We start from the raw sequence: 19,842 nt of genomic DNA on the forward strand, positions 1-19,842 counted from the left end.
CCGTAGTGGCTGTGTGTGTGTATGTGATTCAAGCATGAATTATGTGGGTCCTGTCACGAATACAGCAAAAAAGCAGTGTATTTCAAGGGTAGTACCAATGAAGAGACACGCAATGCTCAGTGGATAAAAGGCTTGTAGTCCCAGCTGGGAAAATAGTTCCATTATCTCCCAGCTGCATAGACATTCCATACGGCTTGGTTCTGCCTGGATGAACAGTGTGGCTTCCTGAGAGCTTGAAACAGTTCTGCAGAAAATTATAAAGATCCTGAGACGTTTGATTGTTAAGATCTGTAAGTACAGAATTGTCTACTGCAATGTGAATAATGCTGGGGAAGGTGCATTTTCTCTTTCTTTCAGTGATTTTCATTAGCATAAGAGGTAGAGAATGTAAAAAACAACAAATCACTGATTTATTTATTCTGTGTTTTGATGAATTACTAATGCTCAAAATGTATTTATTCTTTGCTAGGGAAAATATATATATTGAATTTGTATTCAAGTGAGGTTAGAATAAAACATAATAGGGGGACTGTGTTGCTATAAAGACACTACAGGTATATTTTTGAGTGTTTCACTAGCTCTGTGCTGCAGTAAAACTAATGGGCAACACAGAGAATGACAGTGCTAATTTTGGCACTTTCATATGACTTAATATTGAATATTAAAAGGTGGGGGAAGGTAATAGGACATTCATCTCATTATCTACAAGCTGAAGGTTTAAAAGCAATAAACATATGTCTTCAGATGATTTCAGTGAATCTTTAGATTAAAGTTTCCCCTGTTGTTTATTTAAATGGGGGTGGAGGGATGACAAAACAAACAAACAAACAAACTAGGTGATAACATATACTGAACTTGATGTTTTCATCTGAAGATTTATGAATAAATTGCCATTTTGATTCTGGCAGTTATTTACATGGTATGTTGCAGCTTTAAAGGAAGTGTAATACTTTATTAAAAGTTTTGGAAGTTTATGGGTCCAGAAACAAACAATAGGAACTGTATGATAATCAGCTGGTATTGCATTATGTTAAATAGTATACTTCCACTGTGCTTTTTCGAGAACTGTTCTGTTTCAGACATTTGTTGCATCTTTAAAGGGACTCTTCCCATATTACTGATATAATGAGCCTCCATGCTAGGAATTTCTTACAGCATTCAAAAGAATAATTACACATAAGTTATAAAATTATAGGAAAAAAACAATGCAGCCTGTTTAGATAATATCTACTCATCCCTTTGTATTTTTTGCAGCAATTTATAGGTATGTATTAAAAGATGAATGCAGAATAGATATTTCTTTTAAATCACCTTTATTTTTTTCTGAAGGCAGAAAACTCTTGACAACTTGCTTCCTCCTCAAAGATTTTGGAAGTTCTGTAAGTTTCTTATGTGGGAAAAGAAAGTAAATCTTACAATGTTTGCAATTCTGAGTGCAACAGCAACACAAATAATATATCTTCATCAGCAAGCCTTTGCCTCAGGGCTCCTGTGGTATTTAGTCAATGTTTTGTTTCTTGTGTCTCTGCTTCTGAAGTCCAATCACACAAAAAGTCACAAATTCTTATCTATGTGAAGCTGGCGACTACCATATATCAGATTTTAATGTGAAAAAAAAATACACCCATGTATATAAAACCATCTTTTTAAAACGCTAGTGAGATACTGATATTTATGGGTTTTATTTTTTGTAATAGTACTGTCTTTCAACTTGAGAATAAATCTGTAAATAATGCAAAACAACTTTGGTCCTTTAAATCAAACTGGAGACGTGCTTTTTCGTTGTTTCTAGCTTTGCGATCACAATAAGGAGGCTAGCAGTGAATTATGGGATTTCCTTTCCAGTTTAGGCAAATATTATCATGATCACTGTAGTCATGATTATCATGATCACCATCTATTGGTGGTGCTGTATCTTAGTGCTAAGCTGTTGTCTTGTTTTGATTTTACGTTGCTTTGTCTGATGGGGGCAGAGGACCGTAGGAAATTTAGTCCTGCCTATGTGTGCTGGAGTTATTATTTGCAGTGTTCCAACATATCCTTTGATTTCTATATGTAAGTATTACAATATTTTCCACTCCCAAAGAAGAGTACAACAAGAGCCTGGCATCAGAAAGAGGGCAGAGTTCAGGTTGTGTGTTTGTTTTGTGTGTCTATGAAGCAGTATCGTAACTTTTGTTTTGTTTTTTAACAGAAATTATTCATTAAAAGAATGCGTACCCAGGTATTGTGGATATCTATCTATAAATACACCAACGTTGCTAAATTTCTTTCTGCGATTTTGCAGTGACTCTGTATTTACTGCATGTTCATACAACACAACCCCCATTTTCTTTTCTTTAAATTGTTGAGTTTATAAAAGATAATTGTCATAGATGCTCTCCCAATCACCCGCACAGTGCTGTCACATGAATGCAGCTCACCCTTCTAATGCAAAGAACACGCCAGGGAATTAGGATTTCCCATGTTCTGAGTCAGAGCTCCAAACGCTCCCAACGTATTGGGCACAGACAGACCTTTCTGTAGTGGACATGTTCCTTTGTGACATCCCAGCAAGAGATGAATTTCAAGTGAACTCTCTTAAAGAAGATACATGCAAAAAATTCCTGCTTTTGTTATCAAGGCTGTAGTCAAAGGGGATTATATGTAAACAAATTTCTAGTCCATCTTCCCTGGGCCTTCCTTTACAAGTTGGAGGCCTATATAATTCCAGATCCAATTTTGCACCCACAGTTACATTTACCTATCCCTTGGTCACCAAGGTACCTGATTTGTGTGTATAATCAATTATGTAGCTGTCCAGGTGACTTTATTTGCACTTGCAAAATGGCAGGCCAACATTTGATAATCACTTCGATCTATTCACGTTATTTAAACTTTTAATATAAAAGTGGGATGTGTAGAAAATGCATTAGTCCAAAAACACTGTTTTTGTGGGACTGCATCACTCTGTAAAAACCAAAACCTTACAAAACAAAACACTCCACTGTGCACACATGGTTTGGACCCCCTGGGTAGAACTTGAGAGGGAGGACGAACCACATGTAACTGGTGTTAGTGAAGTTGCTAAATGTACTATTGGAAGGAACTCAGATACCAAGGGGATGAGAGTGGTCTAAGTACCTATATAGAATAGAATAGAATGCTGGCAAGACACTTTTTTAGAAAAGGGAGCAGTGAAATGTATGGACATGCAGGAAGAGGATTCAGAATCTCTCCCCTGAGGTGGTGGGAGAGAGTATGGTGCCCGTTTGGTTTGTGTTATACCTTCATACTCCCCCATCTCCTTTCCCTGAGAAGCTTCAGCCAAGTTTATGGATATACCTCTGTCAGGCTCTCATCTCATTTACAGTATTTTAGCACAGTGGGTTCCTGCCCTGTGGATTATGTATAGTTGATTAGATTAAAGAGCAGTTTCTCTGCTTTTTCTCCTGAGGACTGAAGGTGTTTTCGCCCATTTGTTCAGGGACTGTAAAATGAATTGCCCCACAATAGTCACTGATCATTAAAGACTATTAACACCTCACTTCATTTTTAGTAATTTGCCTTACACAACTGCTTCTTTTATGCCATTGCAGCAGATAATGATTTGCCACGATTCCTTTATCTTCCCAGTCTGATATGTCTGTTTCTTTCTTATAAGAATGAAAAGGGCAAAATTGTGGGTCACCGGCAAAAAGAACAGCATATCGCCCCTTCTTTTCTGATAATACACTTATGATCTAGATTCTCTTGAAGGTTGCAACTTCAGTGCAAACAGAAGACAGCATCTCTTTTCATTACTGCTGGCATCAGCTGTGTACCATTTAATCAGGTTATTTCTCACTGGCAAAATCCCTGGTTTGTTTTCTTTTGCCCCAGGTGAACGGATGCTGCAAATCTCCTGTTCGGTTGTCTGCTTGGTATTTGGCATAACCTGGTTGTTCAGGGCAAACTTACAACATGGCTCTGTCTACATTTCCCACTGATGCTAACACCAGTTCAGCTCCACTGGTATTAGCAATGCTGGGAGTTCTATTGTCAATGGCTGATACCAATGTTTTCAACACTCTGCTGTGAGGTGGGTTACTTGGAATGGTATTAAAATTGCCAGTGGTCCATCCACACGAGGGCCCACAAAATTACTATAGCTGGTGGAGCCAAACCAGTAACAGCAACAGCAGGTGGGAAAATTCCTAGTACACATACCTTACTGAAGTTGACGATGCATATGTAACAAAAAATTAGAAATGGGAATTTTCCTGGCTGGTGATACTATATTCCTGGTCACATGAAAGACGTCACACCACATCTAAAGTCTAGAGGGTTTAGACAAGGTTTATGAGTCTTGGGTTCACATTTGTGTACATGCAATAGTTCCATTTGCCTACTCTGTGCAAATATATGCTCTATGTACAGTCACGTTGCAAGCATCTGGCATCATTTTCTGCACCCTCTAGGTGCACATATGTCACATAGGTATGTACTATGCATGTATATGTCATATTGATGCATATGTCACATTCATCAATGTGTGTTTCATCAACTTTAGTAAGGTATGTGTACTTTTCTTTTTTAGAAATGGCAAAGAAAGCTTTAGTATTATTGCGGAAGCGATCCACATGTGCTAGGTGCTGTTGGAAGAGATCTAGGAAGCAATAGTCCCTGGCCAGAACGGCTTACAGTCTAACAAAACAAAGGCAGAGAAAAAGTGGGGGGTTAAGGGGAAGTGTAGTGACGTAAATAACATCCATTCGGAGGGATCACAGCGACCATAGAGACATGGCTTGTTAATTCCTCACTGCTGCCCTGGAGCAGGTTTTGGTGGGGTCTGAGCCTTGTCCCCCGTTGTCCCAGCAGACCCTCATTGCTGTACCCCACTACAGCTATCAGCTGTGGCTAAGGACTCTTTTGGCGGAGCCCCGGTCTATGGAATGTCATTCTTTGGGGGACAGAAGTTCTGGGAGCACACCCCATTCTAACCCACTGCTGCTCCTACTCTTCCCACACAGTGTCTGTGCTCCTATGGGCTTGCAGGGGAGATCGGATTTGCTGTGTTATTCTGACTATTCATCTAAAACCCATCATTTTCTTCTGCTCTTGTCAAAGAGCAGGTGCTTAGAGCCAGCCATCCGAACAAGCGCAATCAGCCACACAAACATGCACACGCAACAGTTGTGTGAGGATTCCATGCCTAGGACGCCCAACAACTGCCTGTCCTGTGCTGAGCTAACTCAGCTTTGGTGGTGTGCACATGCCTTCTCTAGCTCGGGGAGGAATTCACTGTCAAAAATGTCAAAAGGTTCCAAAGGTCACATAAGATGAGGTTTTAGCCTACCTGAATCACAGAGATCACTGCTCAGGCCTGGGTCATCCAAAAGAATTAACCTGTCCTGTTAGACTCCCCTATTGCACTAGTGTTTCTCATGTGGAACCAAAGTGTCAAAGGTCTGGGCCAGATTGTAGCTGAACAGGTGTGCAAGGGCCAGGGAGGGCACAAAACTTTTTAACTCCCATACAAAGGGGTCACTCATGGTTACATTAATTCCCTTAAGCATAAGGACAGTTCCCTCCTAGCACACCTGAGGTGCTAGCTGCCTCAAAGACAGCAGGGAGAAAAGCTGGGCCATGGTCCTTTGTCACACAGAGCCCATATAGATGGCTTATTGTGGAAGGGAGATCCCCTTCATGGGTGGTGCAGCCGGCAAGGAATTCTGGGAGGCAATGATGCAATGCCTCTTGGAACTCACATAGGTGCACTGGCTTAATGTGCATGATCTGTCCTGTTGTGGGAATATGTTTGTCAAAATGTGCATGGTGGGCTCTGTGGATGGTTTTTTGTTTGTTTTGTTGATACAGGTAGGAAACATGCATGGCACACACTGCAAATGGAGTGTTCAGGGCGAGAGAGAGAGAGAGTCATTTCCCTCTCTTAGATGCTATAATATGGTTCTGGTCTCTGAATATGAGACAAATGAAGGAAGATGGTCAGAAACACAACCTGGGTTATTAAAATTCTTGACAGCATCTGCTGTAAAGTTCTTGTCAAGGGAGATGGAAAATGGCAAAAAGATGCAAGGAACAGTTTTGTCCTTTTCCCACGACATTAATAATACAGGGAACGCACAACGACACAGTTGGATTCCAAATAACTATGTTTATTAACTATACACAAACATGCAAGCCTCCTGCTCTGACAGGGTTCTGATGGCTACAGCAATAGAAGACAGGCCCTCTAGAGAGCTCTCAAACTATTTAAAGGGACACCACCCACTTCCTCTGTAGTCCATACTCCTTCCCAGAGTGTAAAAGAACATACACAAATTACAAATACATTACTATCGAAACTACTGTCAATAATATACAATATGCTACAAATTAAGTCTGAAACATGGTTTATGACTTCTTTCTAGATAATGTCTCAGCACCATCACAACAGTAACTGGAACAGCCTCAGTTCTTTCTGATGTAGCTCTATCAGTGACATGTTCCTCCTCCACAGTGTCACTTGTAGTAAAAACAGAGACGTGAAGCTCACTGATACTTTTACAAGTCATTGTCTGTGTCTGTACTCTAGGCTCAATATTTTCAGCAGCTATCACTAATGTAAAGCTTCTTGCTGAATGAGTGTTCAAAAACTGGTTTAAATGACTTCTCCATTACCATGTTTGGTGCTATTTCTTGCTTGATTCAAATGTGGGCCATAAAGTAACCACGCAAAGATGAGTAAATAGTAAGCTATAGCTAGTTAAAAAGATCCTTGCTTTACAGAACTACATACAGGACCACAGAGAGCATGACAGGAGAATTCTAGGAGGTCTTCCAAAGGTCTAAGCTATTTGGAAGGAGAATACTACATTAAGTTAGACAAATTAATACGTCCAATGTCTCATTGCCCACCCCATCCCCAAAATCTATTTACTTTAACAGATAAGTAAATGCTGAAACACATGGAGAATTATGTAGAGATAAAAGTAGAACAAACTACAGGATGGACCAATTCTATCGTTGCAGTTAGAAGGCCCAGTAAAGTAAAGGTAATTACTGATACATGTGATTTAAATCAAACCATAAAATATTTTTTTAGTAAAAACTGTTTGAGAAACGGCAGCTAAATTTTCAGCAACAAAAACATTCACTTATTTCAGCAAGCAAAGTCAGGTGAGCCAAGTTCTAAAGTCGGTCTTAATATGCATTTGAACATTAAAGATTTAAGATAATACCATTTGGTATTAGTTCTGATTGAGATATTTCAGCCATTAATTAATCTTTGAGGGATTACAAGGGTTAAAAGTTATGTTCTTAAAGGTGTTGGATAATGAATGATGCTTAAATTTGGATTAAGGATCTTGAAGAACAAAATGGAAGATTGAGGCAAGAAACACCTAACAATGCACTTCAGTTAGTAACTGGTGAATAGAAATTATCTGTATAGAACATACACTGAGGAACGATAACTTAGTTACTGGCCAGGCCACATTTAAACTGTAGTTATTGTTGTTTATTATTTTTACTATGCAAGCCCCAGTCATAGACCAGGATCACATTGTACTAGATGCTGTATAATCACAGAATAAAAAGATAGCTTGTAAACTCTTTTGGGTAGGGACTAAGTATGAGACAAGAAAAAAACAAATGGATACAGATGGGGGTAGCACAGGGAAGCAATGAGATAATATTGGCAAGGCAGACAAAGGGGGGAAAGGGTTAGAACACACAAAAAGAGTGACCAATGGGATGGTGGCAAATGTCTTCTTGTTAATCCACAATTATTTTATTTTATTGTGTTTTGGTTTTTGGAAGGTGGGTTTACTTAGTCGGAGTTAAGCTACACGACAAGAAAAGAGAAGGGAAGCAGAGTGCATGGGAGAAGGGACATGTGAGGAGTGAAGCTTGGGTGAAGAAACTGTAAGGAGAGAGGGGGCAGAAGGAAGGTTGGAGTAAACAGCCCCTAAGTGTAGGGCAGAGAAAGTCAGACAACTTTCTACGGTTTTGACTGGAATGTCCAGCTGTCTTTGCTTTGGCCATTTCTGCCTCTACCAGCTGGAGTCTCTGGCTGGCTGCTCTCTGCTTTTGCCAACACCATGTGGTGATGGGAAGAGGATGCACCACCTGGGTCTTAGCATCCCAGAGTATGTGGGGGGAGTCTACCCTGCACAGTTCTGGGCCCAGAAGCGTGCTGGCAGGAGGGGTGGCTCCAGCTGGTTCCCATTGTACCCTTCCCCTCAGAGCAGCAGTCTCTGCTTTTGCTGCTTCTTGTTCTACCTGCTGTAGTCTCCAGCATTCTACAGCATACAACAGATTTACAAAGGATAGAAGGATAATAAACTGGTCAGCAACGTTAATTCTAATGCAATCTATGGTCAAGTAAGCCCTAAAAGGAATTTCTAAGGGGAAAAAGATCACACTATTTGGCAGTCATATTCAGTCATTTGGGTATGGCAGAGCAATCAGTGCATTTGTAGAAAAGTACCTAAACAACAGAAAAACTTCACTATGATAAGAAAGGGAGCTGCTGTCAACTGTTTGGTTGTCTTAAGAGCCACAAAAACACAATGCAAGAGAAAAGATCCACATAGAAGTTGCTCAAAAGTTTAGTTTTAAAGAAGTGTCTACAGCACCACCTAGAATCCAAAATACGATGTTGAAGCTTCAAAAACAAGAATTCCCTGCGGACTATAATTTGGGTGAGGAACTACATATATGTAAACTAGATGAGGAAGAGCCAAAAAGCCCATAGAAGCAGCTGGGAACCAGGAGAAACAACTAGCACTATGTGATCTAACAGTTTTCAGCAGACCATCAACAAGTGTGGCAAGGACCATGAGAGTCCCACACAGACCACAGAACTGCTGTCCTTCACAGTGACATTCCAAAGCATGTTAATTCAATGCACCAAACTGAAATCACGTTCAGAAGGAAAAGCCCACATTTACAAGATAACAAAGCATAAATACGAAAAGATCATGGAGATATCAGTTGCTGGATGACTTTCCAAAATGTCCTGCAAAAAATTACTTAATAAATAATTGCAAAGTAATAAAAAAGAACACTTCAAAATTAGGGAGAGCTATGTACTCAAATGAGCATAAACCAGAGTCATTTGAGGTAACGCCTTAGGTCTGAGTACTGTTGGTGACCTCAGAACTGACCAAGTTGCTAAAAGAAATTTAAAGAGAAGTGACACAAATAAAAACATTGGCAGACTCACAGTCCCCATTAGTCACAGGCCTTCTAGAACAAATCCCTCTGTAAGACCTGATGGATTTAGAACTCAGGCCTGCCAGACTGCTGGCAGCTCAATACTGCCACCCAGCATAGAGCTTGCACTCCATGGCCCCATGGCCTTCTGAGGACACAGACCATGGGAAGTTTTGTCCCGTGGTGTCTAACAGACAGCAGCCTCATGGCTCTTGATTGGATCCCCACCCTATATAAATCCAAGGTGAATTCCAGGAAGTGTCCAGGCAACAGTATGGATCTTCTGTAGTTGCCATGATCATTTGTGCTTCCTGCTCTGGACCTCCTGGCCTTGGACTTCTGATCTGAAACCCGACTCAAATTCTGACTTTTGGTATTGACCCTGGTCTGGACCTTGAGTATGAACCATTCTCCAGCCTCAGATTTGCACCTGCTCTGACCCTTGGTTCTAACTGCCCTTGTTGGGATTGTGACACCATTGTTCATTGTCAGAAGAGCAGGTTAAAAAATGGGAAACCTTTTCATGAGAATTTACACACACACACACACACACACACACACACACACACTACTCCTTTTTCATGAGAATTTACACACACACACACACACACACACACACACACACACAACTCCTTTTTCATGAGAATTTACACACACGCCACTTCTTTTTCATGAGAATTTCTGTCAAAAATCGATTTAAAAAAAATCAAAATTCCGCTCTAATTGTCAGGAGAGAAATGCCACTGAAATGAGCTCATCTCCACATGCAGCCTGGGCGGCCTCTCCCACCTAGTCCGTCTAGAGACTTCTTTTCCTTATATGTATTTTTTGATTTAGGAACAGATTCTGCCCAGCCCTTATGCAGAAGGTAGGTGGGTGAGTGGGTGGGTAGGGGTGTCAGGTACCCCATTCCCTGTACCACATAAAGGCCAGCAGAATTATTGCATCTATTCTTAAGGCTCCATCCATTTTGCTCCATTCTTACTCCTCAAGAACCACAGAGAGACACAGAAGAATAGGGAAGAGCCAAGGTGATTTCTTCTTTCCTCTCCCTACGCTGTGTCCAGTCCTCATGCATGAGGAAATGAGCTGCACCTCACAACAGGGTATAGTAATGTGTGTGCACTTGAGAGCTCTTGTCCCCAAGACCATGTTCTTCCCATTTGCACCTCCCCCTCTACAGGGGAGTGCCTACATGGTACAATCTAGTCCTTATTTATTTAGATTTTGTATGTTATGCTTGTTTTAACTTTAATAGCTGGTGAGTTTCCTTTCTCAAGCTGAATTCCTGATTTCAGCAGGTGAGTGTAAGATTATTTTCCTGTACGCAATAGTGAAATTTAATATTTCAAATGAGCGTGATACTGGACCTTAAGAAGAAATGAATAAGAGGCCATACAGAGGACAGCAGAGAGTAAATCTGGAGTCCCAGAGTCTGACAATGGCAGTACTAATAGACTGGATCCAGCCTAGGGGCATCAAGGTACCTTTATATTACTCTGTAAGAGTTAATAGTGCCAGACAGAACTAGCAGCACTGCATCTCACACCACTGGGAGACAGTAAGAGCACTCCCCAGCTTGCCCACCAGCAGAAGACACCTTGGGTGAATCATGGTATTGAACTTGCCCAGGTCCAACCCCAGAGCCCTACTGCAGTTTCCTCAAAATGTGTAGTAGTACTAGTAATAATAATAATAGATAAAGAAATGACAGCAGTAATTGATCTAAAAGCTGTGCCACTGTCAAACAAAGAGCTGCAGTTGCTGCCTTCCAGCCACTCCGATGATACAGCAAGAGCACTGCTGAGAGGATGCTGCGGCCTAGCCGAAATCCATCCACAGATCTTATTTTGGGAACTGAATTTTACTGAGCCTTCCATACCTAGTCCAGACTTGTGTGATAATTCCAAAAGGGCCACCCCTCTCAGCCAAACCCCTCCAGAAGCATAGAATTATTGTCGTACTGTCTGTTACAGAGAAAGGGGGATGATCTGGAACCTAAAATTTAGCACTGTTAAGAAGACCCTCAAAAAAGTGTCCAGCATGAAGCCTAAATGCATGTAGGCAGCACAAACATCATTTTTTTCAAAGTCTTTTCATAACTCTCTGATAATCACTGCATTAACTTTATTTTACTATCTTAACTCTATTTCAGTGGTTTGCAATACACATTTTTAATGTTTAGTTATTTTGCATTAACTTTAATAGTTGCATAATTTAATGTCTGTTATAGAACTTATATCTTTGCATCATTATGCATGATTTACTAACCAATTACGTAAGTGGTCAGTAGCTATGCCGATATATTTATTTTAAGAATATCTGATAATTTTACAGTACCTGGCCTACTGATTGAATTTAAGCAATTTTTAAGAAAATGGACAACATTAAGTACCATTAATGTACTTGCAATTGTTATTAATATGTTGCATTCCCCGATGCATTGTAAATAGCTTAAAATTTGTAAAATATTTGTGCATTAGCTTTTGTAGATTAAAGTTTCTCTATGTAAAGTAATTAACTGGCTCATGTTTATAGGCACCACTGCCTTCCACTGGCTAGAATCATAATGGTTAATATTCGTAGTTGTTTAGATTATCATATATACGTAAGAGTAGTTGACATGGGTTGTACAGCCCCTTCCAGATAATTAAAAACGCAAATTTTACACATTGCTAAACCAATGGCTTTTCTCTGCACTAAAACTTTCTTCCACCCCCTGGTGTCCAGAACTCTGATCTCCCCACTGCACCCACCCCAACAAAAATCACACCTATACCCAGACACCCAAATGCCTATCCAAATAGAGAGGATTTTCAGTGTGTTTTGGGTTATTTGACAGACCCACGAAAGAGTGAAATTCCAAAGCAGAGATGCCCGTAAGTATTCCAGCCCAATCCAGAAAAAGTACTTAAGTGTTAGTTAAGTGTGTGAATAGTCCCATTGAAGTCAATGGAACTACTCACATTCTTAAAGCTAGGTTCACGCCTAGGTGTTTACTTGGGCAGGGGCTCAGAATACTCAGCAGTGCATCTTGGAAGATTAAGCCGTTATCTCGGGCACTCCAGCTCAAGCATTTCCACTGATCTCAGTTGAGAGACATGGAGTCTCAAAAAAGGCAGGTCCCAAGCCATTTATGGCTCTATAAATGAAACCTAAATACTACCAGGGAGATCATGCAGATTCCAGAGCACTTGTGCTCTGGCTGAGAAACACTGCTGAATAAACGGATCACCACCTTGCAGCACCAGCTTCAGTTTCTGAGTAGATTCACAGGCTCAATGCCTGCAGAGCATGCTGCAATAGTCTAACCTGGAAGTGCCAAAGGAGGAGAGTGCCCAAGAGAAAAGGATGTAACCTCCTAATAAGACATCTTGGTGCCTCCTGCTATAGTACACAGCAATGTAACAGAGTCAGTGGATATTGTCTCTTGCCATATAACAGGGATATTAACCTTTTGTTTATCTGATGTATATCAGGTAACCAGTCCAGAAAATGAAAAAATAGTCTCTTACCAGCACTCCTGTGTGTCATGCCTTTATTACATGGCACCAGAAGTAAATGAAATCGTTGGCCACTATAAAGCTAGCTGAATCCCTCACTCTAAAAGGGAACCAGGCAAAGAACTCGCACTTCTAAACTTTCCTTGGCAGCAAGTGGTACTGAAGATAAATCAAACAGCACTGCTGCTTATGGCAGGCCCAGAGACATTACAAAATCTACAGTACAGGCCTAGTGCTCAGAGGGAGTCAGACCTAGAGGTCAGAGGAGGCATTAGTAACCAGGAATAGGAGCCAAAGATCAGAGCCAAAGTCAGAAATCAGAGCCAAGGGTCAGAACTGGGTTACTTACAACGAGGCAAGGTAGGAGCACGGGTGGGTGCAAGAAAGGGGCAGAGGCTGGGAACAAACAGGCACAGGAGCTTCCACAGCCATAAGCAGATACTCTGAGAAGCCACCAAACTGCTGGGTTTAACAGCTGGTTTGGTGACTCTTGCCATCAGGTGGTGTAACCAATGAGGCGCCCTACTACCCGGTAGCTTTGCTCGTTATGTTTCTTGGAGACTGGCTGAGCTGAAAGTCCTGATTCCCGATACTGTTGGAGACAGGAAACTGGATTAGAATCTGATCCAGTATGGAAATTCTCATCTTCCTAGAAGTTCCTATGAGCCCACCAATTGTATGTTTGGGCCCTGTATAGATATATACTCTGATTTTGCCTTTGGCAAGTATTTTTTTACCTCATTTTAGCAGATAGAGAAAAAAGGCTAAAAAAGATTATATTATAATTTACCTGGGATTAAAATAATTTAAATTAGATTAGGTAGAGGTCAAAAGATCTGGGTTCTAATCCTGGTTCTGACATTGATTTGTTCAATGACCTTGAGAAATCTCTGAACACTAAGAGCAAAGTAATAAAGTCAATAACAAGATCCAGACAGAATTCATGGCTTCATTGTTCCTTTATTTAAGGCCAGTTCTAAAGCATACTGGAATCAGTGGGAGTCTTTTCATCAAATTCAATGGGCTTTGGATCAGGATTTCCAGATGCCTAGAATTCATACATGCAAACTTTCACAAAGTGAAGATGTCTTTCTAGTTTAACATTACTCACTCTGAATTTCTGTTCCTCATAACTGTGAAAAACCTCTGAATTTTGGAAATAGATAATTGTGCAAAATGAACTGCATGAACATTGTGATTTTTTTCTTATTCAATTTCACCCAGCTGCATTGATTAAATTAATTGTAAACTACTAGCATCCCAAAATGAAAGTGTGAAAATTGAGTCTTACAACTGAGTCTTTTCAAGTCACAGTCTGGGTGTCACAATGATAGTTTCACCTTGCATAATGATGTACCTCCTTGCTTTATCCCATTCTGTAATCGATTTCTATATTTTTCTGTGATCATGCATCAGAATCAGAAAAGATGAACCCCAAAGCTGTTTCCAGCAATGATAAATGTATTTGACTACATTGATGAGAGTTATTTTTTATGGGAAATGAAGAATTGGCCATATGTTTTAAAGATCATAATAGAGATTTTTGCTGTCCTTTTATTTTACGATTTCAAAAATTTAATGTTTGCTTTTGGGTAAAATTCAAATCAATGCAGCTCTCATAACCTAATAACAAGTTATAGATTGTTATCCTATATATAATTTGTTACACAGTATATCTGTGTTTTCTGTTTATTGAGTCATTAAAAGTTTGTTTTTGTAAGGTAGACATTATGTGAGCAGGGCATAACAAGGAATAACCTTTCATACATACCATGATATAAATTAAATTACCCTTAAACTAAGTCATTAATCAAGTAGCTGCAGCCTAATGAGACCAAAATAGAGAGAAAAGAACAGCTTGAAATCTTTCTTCAAGGGACAACTTTGTATTTATAGTATCACAGCATTTTCCATATAGTTTTATAGTTTGGCTGGGTGGCTCCCACACATTTTTTCCCAAGATACTAAATGGTGTGTTGGTATTTAAAGAATAAGTATTTTTCATTGTGCTATAAACCACAGCTGACTGTGGAAATATAGGGCTAGATGAGAAATAATATAATATACTATGTCTTGAGTAGTGAATAAATACACTGACCCAGGAGGTGATCTGGTAGGTACTTCAGAGAGGTGCTGCTTATTTCCCCATGGCCACTCTCAATGCTCAGGGAAAGGCATAGCCATGCTCAGCCTCTGTGCATTTGTTTCCTGGAGGAATATCTGGCCCATTAGATCCATCCCCCCATTCCCTTATCACCTAGAGTGAACATTCTGGTAACACGGTAATGCAAGAGGGGGTCCCCCATACTCTTCTACATGGAAGGGTCAAATATAGCCCTTAGTAACTTGTATGTATTGTAACTCCATATAGAATATTTAATACTTGCTGTTAGGATTCCATACCTAGCTGTGAAGTAAATTTCAGTTTGCTGTACTAAGGACTCGGATATTTTTCTTTTCTAATATACATCTTACCCCTTCTATATACAGTGATCCGGAGGCTGTTCAACTGCTAGGCAGTCACAGCTGAAAGTAGAGCAGCCTCAGGGCTGCTCTTTCTTACACTGGCTTTTCAAGAAGCTGGGGATCGCTGAGGGTCAGAGTTGTCTTGTCTGAGTCATGCCCCACAGCCAACCCCCTATGCTCACTGCAGGAAAGGACTGGCTCAGGAGTCACTACCACCTGAGAAGTATACTGGGAAGGAGGAAATCTCCATAGGCTAAACGTGTTGGGTTTCAGTTTCAGAATGTGTTGCATTTCTGGACCTGTGCATAGCTATTGAGATGCACTGGAAGCCTGACTGTATGTCTCTCCTGACTTTCCAGGCAGAGGATCTGGAATTTAGCCAGTGTTGTGGGAATTGGGGTGTACCTATTGTTAACCTGCAAGGCGAAGTTAGGGTTGACATAGCCCAGAGAAATGTACTGTGTAGGACTGTCTTTAAATTGCAATTAAAGATCTATAGGGGACAAGGTGGGCGAATTAATATCTTTTATTGGACCAACTTTTATTGGTGAAAGAAACAAGCTTATGAGCTACACAGAGCTCTTCATCAGGTCTGGGCTATGTCTCTGTAGAGATACAGACCTAGAGATACAGACATACTGTAAGAATGAGTCACTTTAATATCAAGGCTTAAACTGACTGATGATCCTAATTATTAGGGAACTGATCCAAATCCCACTCAGTGGAAGTCTTTCTGCTCACTTTCATGAGTTTTGAATCAGGCCTCATATACCAAACATTGGTCTTTAATTGTTCTGGGACTTATCCCCCACATAATCTAATTGAGTTTGAGATATTCTGAGATATACAGGAATTTCAGTGCGATCTAATTGGCTTCTTCTTACATATTGACTAGAGCTGGTCAGAAAATGGGGACTTTTTTCCCAAAATTTGCAGAAGATTTTGATGAAAAATGTTATTTTCATCCAAAAATTTGGATTTTCATAAAGAAACCAAAACTCCACAAATGAATTGGGTTTTCAATGAACAATCAAATTTTTCCCCAGGAAGCAGTACTTTCTGCAAAATAAATAAATCAGTAAATCCAAAACCCAATCTTCCATCAAAAACCAGTTTTGATGGATATTTTTCAACAAGCCCTAATGTTCATGGCTTCTGATCGGATAAAGAATCTTGTTTTTAAATGCCAGTGAAGTTTACTGAAAGTTCTCAAGAAGTCTGCTAATGACCTATAAGAGCAAGGAAAGTGGATCCCTAAATCCTAATCACATGCAGTGTGTCTTCCTGAATGGAATAAAGTCTTTCCATGGGGTAGGAAATCGGATAAGGAATACATTTTTTGTCTCAGTCCAGAATTGGTGAAACCTTTTACATTCAAGGTTGTGTAGTAGTAACATAGCTTCAGCTGTGATATTACAACATATCTTACATCCCTGTAATTGAAACCAAGATCATTGGATGGATGTTTTCATGAACATACTGCAGGCCTCTCATTCACTGTCTCTCATTTCCTATTCCTTCTCCTAAGCTCTCTCCAAAGCAAATATGTCTGATGAAGCAAAATATGCACACATTGCTAGACAACATCTTGAACTGCAGGAGAATCCAGCAATAGCAGTGACACCCATTGTAACATCAGCAGAAATTACTAGTGCCTCCATACCATTTAGGATTGCGATCAAACGTGTGGATGACAAGAAACCAGAGAAAAGCAGTAAAATCCTAGGAAACGATCTATGTTATTAAGAACATAACTGATGAAAGTATTATTAGTATGCAAAAATGCAGACACTTTTAATGTTGAGATCTTCCCAAGCCCCTGCTCTTCAAACAGGAATTTAGTTTAGGGTCATTCAAGACTGAACTCTATTTCAAGATTAAATAAATTGTATTTAAAATAAATATATTGAGGCTTATTGATAGGAAGGCTTGAGAACTAGTTAAAATTGTGTGTGTCAACACACTCATGACATTCACTGTAGCCTGCATGTCTGAGAAAGTGTTTGAAGGCTGTTGGCCAATGATTCGTATATTACACTTTCTCTTTTTCTGTTGCAACTGTGAGAGGTGTTCTTTAGAAAAATATGACAAATAGCTATGTTAATAGTTTTGAGACATAGACACTGTATGTGCATGCTGTATATGGTTGTAGCATGTGCTACATGTCCATAGCTTTACATAAGATAAAGATTTCATTGAGGAAATGTCCCATGCCACAAATTGAATTCCAGTCCCACCCCTTCTCATTGTGATTTGTTCCTTTCCATTCCATATTTCCACCCTCATTCCTATTCAAATACTGTTAAATGCCAGTAAGGCACCACATTGGGTTGAGTGTGTGTTACTGAATGTTGGGATGAGTCCTCGTCTGGTGGATTTGGGCACTAGTTCTGTTCTGGGTATATTATAGTATAATTGTTCTGTATGTTTGCCAAGAGCTTTGGACAGGCGCATTTTAAAATAGCTCAAAATACAGAAATAACTGGCTCAAATGAAGGTGGTTGTTGACATGTCATTAGCTCACATGCAATCAAAACCTGTCTTGGATTATCCTAAACAGCACAATCAGCATGGTCCCTCGTTGCATATTCATATTGATTCATTGTTTCCTGCATGCCATCGATGACTGTTCCACGGAGACACCTAATACTTTACCATGCAGGGGCTCTGACCAGAGAATCTGCAGCTACTTGGATTTACCAGGCAAACCACCTCTTCTCCAGGCATTGTGCAGAATAGCAACAGCCTTAATGCACTACACAATGGCCTGAAAGCAATTATTCTGTTCTTTTTCCTGACCCCTGAAGAACTGTCTTAGCATTTGTGCCCTATCCAACAGCATGTGTTTAGTAATTAGCATTTAGTAGTCTTACTAATTTAATGGGAGAAGGCACATGACTAACAATAAATACATTATTATTAATTACTATTATTAATAATATTAATAGCCATGTTTATTGCAATAGTGCCTAGGGACCAACCAAGAATGGGGCCTGCTTATGATAGACACTGTAAAAACATGGAGTAGCAGTCAGTCCCTGTCCCAAAGAGATTACAATCTAAATTGATAAACACAGAGTTATGTGATTGCAGGATCAAGGTCATGACCTTTTTCTCTGGCTGCACGCTATCCAGAAAAGGATTGGTAATGAACAGCCAAATCACACTATTGTAGGTAATTTGCTTCTCTTCATACAAAATCCAGGTCAGCTTTTGATGGTTAATTTATTTTATTTTTATTTACAGGCTGCAATACATTTAAACTCTTATAAGCAAATATACATGACAAGATTTACTGAGCCAAGATGTTTGCTTTATACTCTTTACCTATTTGCAGTTCCAGAGGTTTTAAAAAAAAATGGGGTAACGTATAAGGAAGTCTGGAAAAATCACACACTTTCACAGCAACGTCAAAAACCAAAAATTACCTTTTGATTTAGGGCACAAATATTCCCTGTCTTAAAATAAGATGGACTTTAACTATGTCAAACTCTGCTAAACAATATCAGGAACGTTTTTAAATGAAGAAACATTTTAGAGCAGGTATGCTATCTTGAAGAAAATAGATAGTTTCTATATCATTATCAAAATACAAAAATCGCTTCTTGATTCAGGGTCTTATAAAACTGTACAAAGCTGTGAGTCACTTGAAGAAATCTATACAACTATTGTTATATGCATGGCGGGTAATTGTGACATCTATGGAAAGATTTTGAAACATCTCTCTGATCTCTGCTGCTACTACTTCTGTATGAGCACTGTGTAGCTCTCTGCAGAGCTTCCTATTGTTGGAGAATACTAAAAGATGACAATATATTAAGTGTTTAAGAAATTTTTTTAGGTAATCTATAGGTAGTTCTGGGAAAGATGTTTCCACTTGGCAAGTGATATGGCCTTGACTCATGTATAAATATTACACAGAGCATCCATGAAGTTGTATTGAATTGAATCGACAGGTATATTCAGATCTTTGTGGGCATACAGCCATAAAGCAGTAGCCCTGAAAGGCACTGGGGAACGTAGGGACAATGGATTCGTGTTCTTGTATTTTTAAATCATTTTGAACATACAAAGAGAATGAGAACATGCATTCACATCAGGGCCGTACAATGAACTAGGCAAACATGAGAAACTGAATTTATTTGGATTATTTAATAATAAATTAATACCAGATTACATTTGCATCTATTTTTTATTGTCTCGAAAGTTCCTTGTGCACTTTACAAACTCTAAATAAAATTTTACTCTTATATCCACTTGAAGGATTTTGATCCCAATACTCTAGTCCCTTTTCCTCTGGAAGGAAAAACAATATGTCAGAGTTGAATCCCATGACTGACATCACTCAGATTTCCCTTCCCCTTTAAAAACAGAATGTTAGAGCTGAGATCTACAAAGAAAACTTTGCCCTGAACGTTGAACTCATTTCACCATTAAAATGCAGCCATATATGGGTTTAAAAAGTGGTGGCAGCTGTTTAAACAGTGCACAGACTCACTATACAACTATTTAGGATAGAAAATTCAAAATATTGTAAACATAGGGAGAATTTAGCGAGGCAGAAGGGACTTACCTAGACTGGATTTTGGCCAAAACACTAGGGTTAACATTCTTGCAAAGAGCCAAAGCTTAAGGTAACATCAGTTTCATTTTCCCTTAAATTAATATGGACCCGTAACTCCTGGCAATTTCT

The 19,842-nt window shown here is 39.5% G+C and overlaps 1 protein-coding gene across 1 annotated transcript in view; it reads left to right on the plus strand.

Annotated features, from left to right (window-relative positions):
• The first annotated feature begins 206 nt into the window (after nucleotides 1-206).
• Nucleotides 207-19,842, plus strand: part of CNTN6 (contactin 6) — a 203,638-nt gene continuing 184,002 nt past the window's right edge. Inside the window, exon 1 of the mRNA XM_067542691.1 lies at nucleotides 207-290. The gene's annotated coding sequence lies outside the window, so the exon portion shown is untranslated. The remainder of the gene's footprint in view (nucleotides 291-19,842) is intronic.

This window comes from Emydura macquarii, unplaced genomic scaffold (genome assembly GCF_026122565.2).
Source record: "Emydura macquarii macquarii isolate MOO-44397 ecotype Brisbane River unplaced genomic scaffold, CSIRO-AGI_Emac_v2 contig_71, whole genome shotgun sequence".
Classification (NCBI taxonomy): Eukaryota; Metazoa; Chordata; order Testudines; family Chelidae; genus Emydura; species Emydura macquarii.